Below are 14,203 nucleotides of genomic sequence, written 5' to 3' on the forward strand. Positions count from 1 at the left end.
CCTCGGTCTCGGCCCAGACCTCCGAGCTGGGTCGGGACTTTTGCCTGAATCCAGGTCTAGGCTGAGGCCCCAGCGTTGGGACCCAGCCTCTGGGTTGGGTCACAGAGTTGGGCCTGGGTTTGGGCCCCGGCCTAGGCCCCAGTGTCCGGACTTGGCCTTCAGGCCCCCGAATGAAATGAATTAGCCTTATTTGTCAAATTTTGTAGTTTAGTTTTAAACAAATGCACATCTCTACTGTATATTACACCAATATAAATAGATGTTCCATTCCCTCTTTCCAGATTAACCCACACTGCCTCTTCCTTACCTCGTAAGCCTAGCAGTTCTGTTGCTTTAATATTGTTCTTTATATACAATATAATGTCACACCTCCTCCCTTCCTTCCTACCCGGTCCTTCGTGAATAGATTGGAGCTGGGTATAACTATATCCCAGCCATGGTTTTCCATGTACCAGCTACTATAGCTAAATCAGCTTCTTCCGTGACTGCCTCCAGATCTGGGACTTTATTCTCCATACTATGAGCATTAGTGTGCAAAGCTGTCCAGATATTGCTTTCCCCCCCCCCCCCCCCCCCATATTTCCCATTTCTATAAGAGTATTCATTGTTTTATTTACCTTAGGGCTTTGTTCACCCATCCCTGATGGTTCTAGTTTAAAGCTCTCATCTGTAGGTTTACCTTTCTGTGTTGAAAGCAAACTACCCAGGTCCGGGCTCATTTCCCCAGGTTAATGTATAAATTGCAGCATAATGTTTTGAATTCCAGTATCATTGTGAACATATCTGATATAAACATAAACTACTCGTCCATTAGGTGCATGTTGTAAGGGTGATGTTACCTCCCATTCTTCATGATCAGTCAGAATAAGGAAAGTGATGGCGATCATGCAGGATAAAGGTAATAAAAGTAATGAGGGCAAGGCTAGAGTAGGCGCATGTTAAAAAACAGCGGGGCTGATTTACTCCCGGAGGTTTGGGCCTCCATGAAGTGAGTATCAAATGAATATTGGGTTTTCCTGAATATCTATTGTCAAAAAAGGATATATTTGGCTGCTACAGGATATGTTTGGAAACATTCTAAATCTTATTCGGAAAGGCTTGAAAAAAGGACGCAGGTAGTGAAACCTATCTATACTCTGATTTCTCAGGCTCTGCTCTGCCTTTGGCTCAACCCGCAATTATAGTTATTCACCAACTAGATGCATGGGGTTTTATTTGCCTCCCAAGGCCTCCATCCCCAGATAGATTTTACTTCCGAAGGAGGAAGTCCAGGCAGTCTCCTTTTGTCTTTGAGGCTCCTGAGATTTCTTATTGGAGGAAAAATGTCATTTTTATTTTATTTTCCTCTATGGAAGATAAGGGAAGCTGGTCTGGTCTTTTTTCAGCAGTCAAAAATAAACAAATAAATAAATAAATATGCTATAAATAAATACAAATATTGCCTATTACTTTTATTCTTAAAAAATAAAATTATTCAGGATTACCAGTTTGGATCGCTTTAAAAAAAAAATAAACAAACTCACTTCTATCTCTCTATTACTAAAAGAAGTAATCAGATTTCAACTATTAGTTACTGTAATTATTTGCTATCTATTTTGACAAATCTGCTTGATTCTAGATCAGGTGAGATCTGGTCATGCTCAGACTTGAGCTTTCCAAACAATAATTACAATATACAGCCATTAAAAAAAGCAGAAATTCCCAATTCAAGGGTCTATGCGTGGACTAAAACCACAAATAGTATTCCTCTAAAATGAAAAAATACCGACATGAATCCCCTAGTATTCACAACTATCTATAAAATAAGTCCACGCAAGCATAGAACCCTAACATACAGATATGTTCCCCTCGAATTTCTTACAGGTTGTATGCAACCCCTGGGCAAGGTTCCCCCTTGAGGACCTCAGATCAAATTTAGGTGTCACATTTTTCATGCCAATGGTACTATACTCTGAGTATCCATGATTCCCTGACAGAGGGGAAGATCTCTTTCCTAGGCCCTTAGCATTGCTTTAAGTCAAAACCCAATTTAAAGCAGAAAAACAATGACTGGCTCTTCACCTTGGAGGTATTTGACACAGTTTATAGCATAAGGGAAGGATTAGGAACCTGAGATCAAGAGAGGGAGGATCTGGATTCTGCTATTCCTCCCCTGGTTCCAGTCCTACTTCTTCTCACATTTCATCCCCTCTCTTTACTTTCTCTTTCACCCTAAAAATCCAAATGCACTTTCTCACCCACTGCCAATCCTTTCTCTCTCTCACACACACACAGACCTTTTCCTCCACTCTCTTTAGCTCTCCTTCTCTCAAACACATATCCCCAGCAAATCCCTTCTCTCACCCTCCTGTCCCTCTCAGTTCCAGCCCCTCCTAAGCCTAAATGCTCCCAGCCCATCTCTCTCTCATCTTCCCCTCCCCCCCCCAGCTGATATGGGTAGAAAAAGATTATAAGAAGATCAGGAAAGAAATTAAAACCTGACTCACTGAGCAATTTTTTAATACTATTTAGCCTGTTTATATGCATATAATCCATCTGGAGCGAATGAATTTGCATTTTATGCGCGTGTCAAGGGTCACAGTTCTTATTTGAAAAGGCAGTTATTTAAGGTGGCATGAAGACTTAATGCATCAATATTTCTGGTTCAGGAAACTCAGTTGAGGAAAAAAGATGAATGCCTTTTACAGAGTAAATACTTCCCCCATATAGATTTAGCCTTGAGTAGTGAAAAATATAGATATAAAAGGGTGGAGGTGCTAATATTAAAAGACCTCAGAATGTTAGGAGAGACATTGGCAGATTTATATTTTAAAAATAATTATCAATAATGCTACTTTCATGATAACAAATATCTATTCCCCCAACAGCAATCAGATGGCCTTTTTTTTAAGCTAATTCAGGTGCAAGTGGTGAATTTTGTCATGGACCCTCTGTTGGTGGGGGGCGATTTTAACATCACTGTTTCCTCTCCACAGGATAATTCATCAGGGTCAGGAATGGCTGAGAGGAGTAGATGGAGAAAACCTAAAAATATAGGTCAGCAAAGTTCCAACAGTGGCCATAAGGACTGCCTTATGGCATGACCAGGGTTAGCCAGATAAGTTATCTGACTAACTCTGAATATTGGAGTCAGCTGGATTGTTTATCTGGCTAATTTAACTCTCCCCTGGAATGCCCCAGAATCTCCTTATGTTATCCTGCTAAATGTTAGCTGGATAATAAGTTATGCAGCTAAAATGTAGGAAGAAAAGTGAAAGAAATATTCAAAAGTTGGCATTTAGCCAGATAATTCACAAGTTATAATTAAATCCATGCATTCATCATCAGCTGTCGGTAAAAATAAACAACATGCAGACAGACAGCTTTAGACAGAAGTGAGGAGTGAGACAGAGATGTAGCCTGATCCCCATGCTCTTCAATACCTACATCAATGATAACCCCACAGCAGTGGAGAGATTCTCTATGTGCAGATGATGTGGTCATTGTATCCCATCCCAGAAGGTCTACAAGAGAACCTAAACATGGGTCATACAAGTAAACCCGGAAAAAAACAAAAATGATGATTTTTCAGAAAAGAACAAACCCTCCAACACAAATTCAAATTCTTCCTAAATAAACAAGAATTTGAGCAATCCCAAGCTATACATACATACCTGGCTTGAGACTAAGGGCATCTGGGAGTTTTAAATTGGTTATAAAGACAGGCATTACAAGAAAAACCTCTAAGAGCCTTATACATAACAAAGAAACTTCTCAGCAAATACAACTCCCCAGTAAAACTACTATTTAAATTATTTGACAGCACAATTCAGGGAGGGCCTCCAAGGCCTGAGATGACTGGGGTGACTCCCGATTTGTTGGCATGGGGGTCTCTAATAACTTTTCAAGATGTGGGTGCCATACAAATTCTGGAGGCTCAAACTGAGTGTCCAAAAATAAATCTTTATTTTCAGAGTTCTTAAATAGCAAATTGGCCCTGTTCACATCAGTTCTTGGCTTTAAAAAAGTCACATTTATAGTTCTCCAATTCATCTGAGCAAGTATCTCTCAGTATTGGGCAAGGAAACTCTCATCCTCTGTAGTTTGGCTAAGTAATGTTCCCAGTTGGACAAGGTATCCTTAGCTGGGACAGAAAACCCCTTCCATAAGAGAATTATAGTCTTTGCACAGTCTCCCCAAAGTGTCTTTTGCCCAGCGTGCAGACTCTGATTGGGTATCCTCAGAATAGAATTATAGGTCTTACTTGCAGTTCTCCTCAGTTGTCACAATGGGATTTTTCTTAGAAAAAGTCCAGTAGCAGGGAGCACAGCACTTCTCTACAGATGTTTCATCTTCAAGCAAATAGGGTGGCCACAAACTTCCTCTTGGGAATTCAGGAAAAATCTTCATAAAAATGTAGAACTCTGGAAATCTCCTGCAGTGTGTCACCTCTGATCCAGCCCCCTCTCTGAGAGCTGAAGAGAACTGGAGTCTTCCCTACCCTACCACCTGATCTAACCTAACTGGTGGATATCCTGAAATCTTCGAGTCAGGGGTACCAGGACTCTCACAAGAAGGAATCCTCAAAAAGACAAAAAACATCCAAAAATCTCAATCAAAATATGGGACTAGTAATGAGGAAGGGACAGATCCTCTTCCCACTAGGGTATTGGCCCAGGCGGTGAAACCCAGTACCCAAGCAGGGGAACAAACTCAAGAAACAGTCTCCTATTCTCTCTACCTCCCAACCAAAATGCCACATTGATCTATGCTGCAGGCTGCTTTTATAAACAGCAGGGGGCTGGCCATTCCAGCAACCTCAGTGGAGGAGGTGCTCTGAATGGTGCACCCCTCTCTTCACTATCTTTCTTATCCTAGCACAAAGGCTTCAAGACTAGGACCTTATCAAGATGATCTGAGAACCAACACATGAAGATATTCGATCACTGAGCACTCAACATCCAAGCTGTGAGGTTGAGGGCTGAAAGTTTGGGATGGTACAATGTTCTGTCTTCCAGTGTCAACAGGGCAGGATCTGTTCCCAGATGTTTGGGAGGGCTGTTGGAAAGTTGTACGAGGTATCCAAACCAGAACTGTCTGGGCCATGCTGGGGTTATGAGGATTAGAAAAGTTCAGTCCTGAGAACTTTCTGAACTATTTGGCGATAAGCGACAGCGGTGGAAAAGCGTATAAGAGGCTTTGTTCCCAATCGAGGAGGAAAGCATCTTGAGCAAGCCTGTGATCGCTTGGTAGAAATGAGCAAAATTGATTTAGTTTTGTGTTCTGCTCTGATAAATAGGTCTACCAATGGAGGACCTCATAAGCTGAAGGGTTTGTCCGCCACTAATTGTTGTAGAGACCACTCATGTGTTTGAAACACTCTCCTGAGTCGATTCACCAGGGTGTTGGAGATGCCCGAGACATAAGTGGCCTGGAGAACAGCTCAATTTGTTTCTGTTTCTGTGCAATGCCAGATTTTAGGGCTTCCTAGCAAAGAGGCCATGATACCATTACTCCTTTTGTTGATGTAAAGCATGCTGATCTGGTTGTTGGTTTGAATCAGTATGTTCTTGCCACAAAGAGCTTGTCTGATATTGCTGCCTAGATTTCCCACTGTCACCTTAGCCTCAATATAGCCAAGACAGAATTCATCTTTCCCTGCCCCCAAAATCCTATTCCCCTCTGATAACAGAACCATCCTTTCAGTCCCCTCAGATCACCTTGTGGTGATCTTTGGCTCCTCTCTCCCCTTCTCTATAATATCGGTATAAACATACCACACTATGATGCCTATTATGATGGTCTAAAGACATCACGTCTAATAATAGCGGGGTGAACAGGAATGAGTGTCCCTTCATGATTGACGGTGTTTGAAGTGGGACCTGTTTTCCATGAGGTGATATACAAGCTCGACTGAGTATTATATGTGTGGTTCCTTTTTCTATAACATAATAAAAATGTTTCCTTTGTAACACACTACCAGAACCCTCATCACTTTCCATGTAAGACTGCTGCAAGCTGCTCCTCATGGGTCTCCCAATGCTGTCGACTACAATCTGTCCAAAATTCAGCTGCGCAACTTATCTTACCTTCTTATCAAGTCATTAGATTGGCTCTCTGTTTCTGCATACAGTCCAAGCTCTTTTTACTCACCTACAAGCTTCATTCTGTAGCTCCTCACTACTTCTCCTCCCATATCTCTCCTTACACCCCTCCTTGTGAACTCTGCTCATCGGGAAAGTCACTCTGTGTTTTCCTCCAAGCTCCACTGTACACTTGGAATAGTTGATGCATTACTCTCCCTCTCTTGCCTAATTCAAATCCAGTCTAAAAATCCACCATGTAGAGAAAGATTTTAAATCTAACCCTGGATTCACAGCCTTATTGATTTTAACCTCTTTCTTAATAAATGAAATGCCCAAATTCTCTTTTGCCCTGTATGTTTGTCTTGACTAGATTGTAAGCTCTCCCGAGCAGGGACTATCTTTTATATGATTTTGTACAGCGCTGCGTATGTCAAGTAGCACTGTGGAAGTGTTAAGTAGTAGTAGTGTCACTAGTTGGTTGGCTAGAGTGGTCATAGTAGTGGCAGCCATCTTGCCTCCCTCTCTGGGCTTCAGTGCACTTCTTTGGGAACCCCCTACAACGCAGAACAAAGTGCTGTGTCTATTTGAGTCACAGGCCTGGTCCTCTTACATATGGTATTTTATATATTTATTGAAAGAAGAAATTATTTTATGGTTTACTGCCTTTTGTGTGATCTCTCTGTAGCATTGTTTTGTTTCTGCAGAAGCTGTTTTTCTTCCTGCCAATTGTTCTTTATATTTGTTCTGTTTAACATGTATTTAATTTGTAATATATGTTAATTTAATTTATTCACTTATTTCCAATGTACTGTGACAAATTATGCTAGCGCTGAGGGTGGCTTCAGCACAGGGTCATCCTTGGGGGAAGTGAAGTGAGTTGCGTGACTGGCCTGGGCTCCCCAATTCCAAGGACCCTGTGCTGCCATGGTAGCCTTACCTCCAATGTCTGACATCAGGCGGGTAAGCTGGCAGGTCAGCAGCTGCAGCGGTGGAAATGACAGCACTGGCCCAGGAGGTACAGTGCCCCCCCTCCCCATTTTCAATACTTTGAAAAGGACCCTCCCTCTGCTCTTCAATATCGTGGGAGGGGGTACTTCCCTCTGGATGAATCTCCCCTGGGCCTCTCACAACCTGCCTATAGTCAGCCCTGCTTCAGCAGACCTAAAATGATATATTTGCAAAGAATACAAGAACGGTTACTACCTCAAACCAATTAAGCCTGATACTTCACTTTCAATGCATATCCAGCATAGCTCTCTGCTTCAATGGCAGGGGGAATGAAAAAAAGTGGATCTATATACAGACAACCAACAAGGACTGAATTACATAGGGTAAACAGATAAATAAGCATGGGTGTAGCTTGCTTATTGCAGCGGTTACTACCCCTAACTAATCAAGCTTGATATTTCACTTAGATGTGGTTCCAACACTGCTCTCTGCATTTATGATAGGAGTGGAAGGGAAATAGAACCAAAAGGTTACTAAGAGCCAAGTGAAACAGATAAGTATGAGGAAAAAAAAAAGTGCGAAGCTTGTTGGGCAGACTGGATGGGCCGTTTGGTCTTCTTCTGCCGTCATTTCTATGTTTCTAACTGTCTCAAGAAAATATTTGTTTTAATCCAAGAGAAATGTGTCATTTCCCAGGCAAAATCTGTAATTTACCTGAACTCCCTACTTGTTAAAAAAAACACTTCTATGTACACAGTATACTCTGTATGTTCGTATTTTAAAATATTTAAGCAGAGTGTGAAAGTTTTTCAATGAAAACTGACTTTTTTCGTGCACTTTCTGTAATGGAAAGCTTTCTTGAAAAACAATTGCCACATAAATAGCTGCAGAACCTTGAAAATTCTGCCACAGAGCGTGCTCACCCCTACCTCAGAATCTGTGAGGGTGAACTGCGCAGGTTATTCAGCCTCCGAGGGTCGGTGCTTACTCGGGGGTTACGGACCGGAGCTGTCATATGGCCCGTGGTGGGAAGTGTTTGCCAGCGGGACAGGGATGATGGGATTTGTAGTGCACTGAGCTCGGGAGTTCCGTGTCATGGCTGCCCGTGGGGAGGTAATGTACTCTTTGTTTTCTTCCGGGCAGTAGCAAGTTTAAACATCTCTGGGTGGGACACGATCTCTCGAGCCCCCTCCGCGGAAGTCTGGCTTTGTTTCCTGCCAGCAATCTTTGCTGCGGGGGGGTTTGCTTGAGGTCGGGGTTTGTCGCGGAAAGAAACTTTTAGTTTCGCTCCGGTGACTTGTTGCTGTTGCTAGCTCAGCTCCCGGGGAAGCTCTGTAAATGTTTATCTGTCAGGGCTGCTGTCGGGCTGGGCTTCCTGTCAGTGAGGTCAGTGCTTCAGTAATAAACAAACTTCCAACAGCTGAAGAAAACCAAAGAACCGTGAGACCAGGGCGAAGGAGGAGAGTATCGTGCCATGTTGCCCTCTCTCCTTCCCACACTCTTTTGTTTTGACACTTGGGATAAAGAACATTCATTGCCAGCGTCCGTACCAGAAATTTGGTGCTGGCATGGGGTTTTGTGAGATGCCATTAGGGTGGGCAGCTGTCCGGTGTTAAAGAGTGGCATAGCCACAAGTTGGTTAAAAAAAAAAAAAAAATTAAAGTCCCAAACAAAAAAAAACCAAAACACCAAACCAATCCAATGTTTTCTCTCTGCCCAGCCTAAAAATCCATCCTATGCTTTATTCTGATGTGCTTTATTAAATCTTCTGTTTCACATGTTATTGTGGTTTGGCTTCTGTTTGGCTTATCCTGTAGCAAATAGCTTGTAAACAATTATGTTTGGCGAAGCACATGCGAAAGAATAAGATTTCCATCAAAACAGTATTTGACACTTGGTTACCTTAAATACTATAGAAAACCAGAAGTTGTGAATAGTTGTTAGAATATGGCTCCAGATAACGAACTTACTGTACCAAAAACTATTTTTTGTTTTCGTTCTGTGGCTAGCAGGGGATAATTAACTTTGGCTTGTTACACTATGGATGGGTATAGCCTTCCAGGTAGAGAGAGGGCTATTACCTGGTGAAAGAAGGCTGAGTCAATCCTGATTCTGTCTCATTGCATGCTGGGACTTGTAGTGTCTAGTAGAAATATAGGCCCATAGATCCATATATTCCCTGCGGGATGCAGGGCACGGTTATCTGACTGTTTCGGTGGGAGAGTGGGCTGGTGCCCCTCTCCCGGGCATTTTTTCTGTACGGTCTGAAATAGGCCCATAGATCCATATATTCCCTGCGGGATGCAGGGCACAGTTATTTGACTATTTCGGTGGGAGAGTGGGCTGGTGCCCCTCTCCCGGGCATTTTTCTGTACGGTCTGAAATAGGCCCATAGATCCATATATTCCCTGCGGGATGCAGGGCACGGTTATCTGACTGTTTCGGTGGGAGAGTGGGCTGGTGCCCCTCTCCCGGGCATTTTTTCTGTACGGTCTGAAATGGGCCCATAGATCCATATATTCCCTGCGGGATGCAGGGCACAGTTATTTGACTATTTCGGTGGGAGAGTGGGCTGGTGCCCCTCTCCCGGGCATTTTTCTGTACGGTCTGAAATAGGCCCATAGATCCATATATTCCCTGCGGGATGCAGGGCACAGTTATTTGACTATTTCGGTGGGAGAGTGGGCTGGTGCCCCTCTCCCCGGCATTTTTCTGTACGGTCTGAAATAGGCCCATAGATCCATATATAACGGTCTGAAATAGGCCCATAGATCCATATATAACGGTCTGAAATAGGCCCATAGATCCATATATGCCTGTGGTTCTCCACAAGTTTTAGTCTACTTTCCACAGGGAAGGAGACATACAAAATTGCCTTGTCAATGTGTGTGTGTCTCCTTAATAACTTTTTTGTTTGGTGTCCCTATCCTTACCAAAAGGCCATGACTTGTCATTTATATGTGTGGATATGCATGCGTGTCCTGTAAAGTAGGCTCTATTATTTCTGAGTGGATCTTTTTGTTATTTCTAGAAAAGTAGCTGAGATAACTCCTTTCAGACCCTCCATTCTTACTTCAGTCCTTAAATTAAATAAATATATTAAAAAAAAATCACCTCTGGTAAAACCATGCTTTCTCAGATCTTCTGATTCTTTGGCGTGCAGTTTCTGCAGTCCAATCGTTTGTTGTAGCAGGGATTCCATTAATCTACTCTACACTCAGATCAGACTAACTGGCATGTAGCTCCCAGCCTCCTCCTTACTTCCACTTTTGTGAAGGAGAACCACAGCCGCCTGTCTCCAGTCCCCTGGAACTACTCTAAAAAAGCATTGGAAAGGACAGCCAGTGATGCTGCCAGAACTTCTCTAAGTTCCCTTAGACTCTTGGATATATCCCATCTGGTCCCATCGCTTTATTTACTTTTGATTTAGCTCCTCACAAAAATAGTCTTTTGAAAATCATTTGTGTCAATTTTCTTGTGGTTCTACGCCTGGCCCTTCTAAATGAACATGGAACAGAAATATTTATTTATTTGATTTATATTCCACTTTTCGGCACTTCAAAGCAGATTGCATTTAGGTACTGTATTTGTTAAACAATTCCGTTCTTTCCTCGTCAGCCTCTACCTATTCCTCCCTTTCACCTCTGAGTTTCACTTTCTCCTATCACTAACATATCCAAAAAATGAAAATATAATAATAAATCTCCCCCTTTCACGTTGCTCTCCTCCTCCTCATTCCTTTGCAGGTTCTTCTGTTAGGTGTTCCCACCATACTTTTCAGGTTCCCCTAGCCCGCTAGCAGCGAGACTAGTGATAGGTTATCAGCGGGGGATGCAGTAAGCGTGTGGTGCCATGGCTTCTTCTCCCCAACCAGCGCATGCTTCTGCTTTGAGAAGTAGAGACAGGAGCAGCAGCAGCCATGAGGACCTGGACTACGTGCCCACAGTGTCCTGGTGCTGTCATCCTGCTGCCCATTTGACCACAGCAGGGAATAGAAGTGTGTGTGTGTGTGGGGGGGGGGGGGGGAATGATGGGGTGGAGAAGTGGGTTCCGTTCGGCAGGTGGTGGCATGCACTTCGCCGAGCCGTTGTCATTCTTCCATCCTGCTCGTGTGACTCTCCGGTTGAGGACCACTGATACATGGAAAAAGATGAGAAAGTTAAACCGTGGTACCTCAACCATTTTTCATTATGATTAGAGCCAAGACAGGAGGCTTGAGTGGGTATTGCAGCTCTAAATTAGTACCTGACCTTATTTTTTTGTTTTTTGGTGTGATTTAAAAAAAAAAAAAAAAGGCACAAACTAGCAGGTTTATTTCTTTTTTTTTTCCTAAGTAAAAAACCCACAGGCACCATTTCAGGAGAAACTCAATTTCATTTACTTTTCAGTAGAATGGATTATTTCTGTCATGTAATAATAATACAAAAAAAGTTATTAAAAGCTTTAGGGAGAACACCAAAGGACCCTGCCTGAATCTGACAGTACTGTGATAATAAGCGGGAGGGATGAGCAGCTCGGATTTCATCATCTAATCCTCTCCCATTGCTGCTTTCTTTCGGCCGGCTGCAGATGCCTTCTTCCCTAGGCATAGCTGCTTAAGGGCTGTTTACTATAATGTAGTAGGCCAAAGAAGAAATAGTGTTACAATGATGACATGACAAAACAATGGAGGAGCGCTGATGAGGCACCTGCCACTGAATCCAGGAGTAGAGCTAGCTGGATTTTCTGTTTCCATTTTATGAGCAAAAGCATGAATACCTGTGATTCTTCTGGTGATGGAAGCAAGGTGGGTACCAATGTCACTCATCTCTTCTCTTCAGACCCTGTTACTAGAGGAAAGGGAACTGCAAACAGGAAAGGAAATGACTATAATGCAAACTCGGGCCTATGTAGCAGTGTTTACACACTGTCTAGCACTGTGATTTCATTCTCTGTTAATGAGAGAGGAGTCCTTCATGTTAGCTGACTCAAACAGTTGGTTAAGGTTAAAACAAATTTGTAATGGTATGGAATGCTGAACTGTAGCACTCCCACCTTCCTCAGTGCAGAAATGACTTTTGAAAGTAAAAGTTTTTTCTGTGAAATTTTGGGACTTTCAGGTGCCATCTATCCAGCTGCCTTTCAACTCGGTGGAAGGCCTAGCAGGAAGCTGCTGCTGAGGAACTGGGGACCTTGATAGGATTGAGAGGTACGAGCATCCCCACAGAGGGAATGAATGCTCATTGAGTAAGTTCTGTGTTTAAGCCAAAAAAAAAAAAGTTAAAAAGACTTTTTCCTTCTTGGGTATATAGTGCAATTATAAAACCAATCATAAAGAAAAAAAAACAGCGACCCCCTGATACTGAACAACTACTGCCCAGTCTCAAATCTTCCCTTATTAGCTAAATTAATAGAAAAAAATGTACAGAAACAGCTAGCTGAACACCTAGACAATAATAATGTACTGTATCCGTCACATCATGGATTTCGCAAACATTACAGCACTGAGACACTACTACTTTCGCTAATAGATAATATCCTAAGAGGTTTTGATAGCGGAAAACATTACATTCTAATGCTAGACTTATCATCAGCCTTCGACACAGTAAACCATAAAATACTACTAAAAAGACTAAAAGAAATTGGATTGCACAGCAAAACAATAAACTGGTTTAGTTCATATCTAAACAATAGGTTCTTTCAAGTGCAGATCAAAGACGTATTATCAGATAAATTCAATCTTGAAACAGGATTACTGTTGCGTTCGGGCCTGCTCTTCGCCCTCGCTTCACCCTCTCTACCTCTAAGGCGACTCCCTCCGGGCCTGATGGACGGCTTGCTGCCGCGGCATCTCCATGCCATTTCTCCCAGGACCGGCTCGACGCTGCAGATCCGCCATGTTCCTGATGACGTAGGGTGTGCGCGCGTGCTCCGAAGTATGTACCAGCAAGGGCGTGAACCTCAGGGGCGTCCCCCTGTATTGATGTCATCCGCTTCCAACATAAAAGGTCTTCACTTATGCTGACTATTCGAGTTAGCAAGGACAACGACGGACTACTACGGATTCGTCCAAGCTACTCTGCTTCCTCGGACTTACCAGGGGTACCCGCTCCTCGGGGGCCTCGCTCTCTTTTCTCTATTTCAGATTGCAGATAGGAACCAGTACTCACTCCTCGAGGGCCTATGTTCCTGAAGATTCTGAAGATTCTTTACTGCCTAGAAGCTATTACAGATACAGACAATCGTGAGTTGCCACCACTCTTTCAGAGCTGTCCCTGGAACCAGGTACTCGCTCCTCGAGGGCCTAACTCTTTCCAGCTACTGAGCCTCTTTAAGATTCTATGTGAGATTGTCATCTATTACTGGATATGTATACAGCATACCCTGTCTACTCACTATCTATAGTCTCCTTACAGTTCAGCAACCCTGGGATCGCTGTTCCAGTACCTGAGGGACTTCAGCCCTGCCGGAATACCAGCTCACTATTGCCATCTCTGGTGGTTCTACTAACCTTTCTATTAAAAGAACTATCTGTGTCTGTCTCCATACCCAAGCCTAGCCGGTGGTCTCTCTCAGGATATCCTCCTGGGGGCGCTGTCACCTGCCATCAGCCCAAGAATTCACCTATTTACTACAGTGTGCTCACTCCTCCCACTTCAGGAGTTGAGTATAACAAAGTGCTAGCTCCCATCTAGTGTCTCCATCCATCAGACATCAGAACCATAACAGACTGCAACGTAGCACGGAGATTATAACAGAGTGCTAACTCCTCCCTTCTGGAGAAGCAAACCTCTAACAGATTGCTAACTCCTCCCCTCTGGGGGAGCAAACCCTAACAAGCACCGCAAGAATCAGCCTTGTCCGCAGCCCTCTTTAACATATACATGCTGCCCTTATGCCATCTACTAGCAGGACTAGGAATCATACATTACATTTATGCAGATGACATTGAACTAACTCTACCAGTCGATGACACAATAGAGAAAATGTTAAACCTAGCTAACATGTACTTAGACATTATCAAGCAACTGTTAAACAGAATGGAACTTGTGATTAACGTGGAAAAAACAGAATTTTCACACTTAGAACGAAAAAATATCGAAATCATTCAAACTCCAATAATACTCAAAACAACCAGAAAACTGAACTAGCTGAAAAGGTGCGGAACCTAGGAAAATTAATGGATCCAGAAATCAATCTAAAACAGCACA

At 43.0% G+C, this 14,203-nt stretch overlaps 1 protein-coding gene across 3 annotated transcripts in view; it reads left to right on the forward strand.

Moving 5' to 3' along the window:
- The first annotated feature begins 8,011 nt into the window (after positions 1-8,011).
- FYCO1 (FYVE and coiled-coil domain containing 1) overlaps positions 8,012-14,203 on the forward strand; it is a 231,330-nt gene continuing 225,138 nt past the window's right edge. For 2 of the 3 annotated variants that reach the window (XM_029589659.1, XM_029589663.1), the window contains exon 1: positions 8,012-8,126. The gene's annotated coding sequence lies outside the window, so the exon portion shown is untranslated. The remainder of the gene's footprint in view (positions 8,127-14,203) is intronic. The other variant, XM_029589661.1, reaches the window with a different exon arrangement.

This window comes from Rhinatrema bivittatum, chromosome 2, assembly GCF_901001135.1.
Source record: "Rhinatrema bivittatum chromosome 2, aRhiBiv1.1, whole genome shotgun sequence".
Taxonomy (NCBI): domain Eukaryota; kingdom Metazoa; phylum Chordata; class Amphibia; order Gymnophiona; family Rhinatrematidae; genus Rhinatrema; species Rhinatrema bivittatum.